Source organism: Schistosoma haematobium, chromosome 1 (assembly GCF_000699445.3).
Source record: "Schistosoma haematobium chromosome 1, whole genome shotgun sequence".
NCBI classification, from domain to species: Eukaryota; Metazoa; Platyhelminthes; class Trematoda; order Strigeidida; family Schistosomatidae; genus Schistosoma; species Schistosoma haematobium.
In genome coordinates, this window is record NC_067196.1 from 45,980,783 (window position 1) to 45,981,607 (window position 825).

The window sequence follows — 825 nt, forward strand, 5'->3', positions numbered from 1 at the left end:
TGGGATCACTGGGTAAGTAATAGTCAGATTAGACGCAGGGTATTAGGAAATGATGGTAAATCAGTTGATGAGGTTATGAATCTTCATCGACTGAGATGGTTGGGTGACGTATTGCACATGTCCAACCACCAATTACCACGGCGCACAATGCTGACTAATGTTGGAGACGGCTAGAAGAAAGTTAGGGGCAGCCAAACCAAAACGTGGCATCAGAGCTTGAAGTCACCAACTCCTCGTCTTAGCCATGTTGGTAGATGCAGACTACTTGGTTGGGGTCCGCGTGACTATCGTAACGAATGTTTGGAGACTCTGGGTGACATGGTTCAGGATCGATCACAATGGCGTAGGTGTATACACTCTGTCTTCCCTTAGACCATAAGATTAAAATTATTCCATACCTTTTTACGTACGAAATATTTTTTACTACGTGGAGCGATGGATATATGTGCCTGGTTCTACTTTGTAGCTGACTGACAGGGAGGGTTTTATGAGATATATCTATTCATTTCGTAATAAACGGATGATTACTTAATTCTACATTCACTAATATCTCCCAGTAACCAATTGTATCGCAGTATCAGACGAAACGTAAAATTACTTCTACATTAGTATTATCAACATCTTGGAAACATCGGAACCCTGTAACGAGATTGTAAGAAGCATAATAATACCGTTTGGATTTCGAAATTCCTGTAGCACAAATTATTAATACATGTGTCTTCCATGTTAAATAGTCATTTAAGTCACATGGATGCTGGGAATCCATCTGTACTAACATGCACATTCATCATATATGTATGCTTATGCAATTGAAAAACCAGGTAA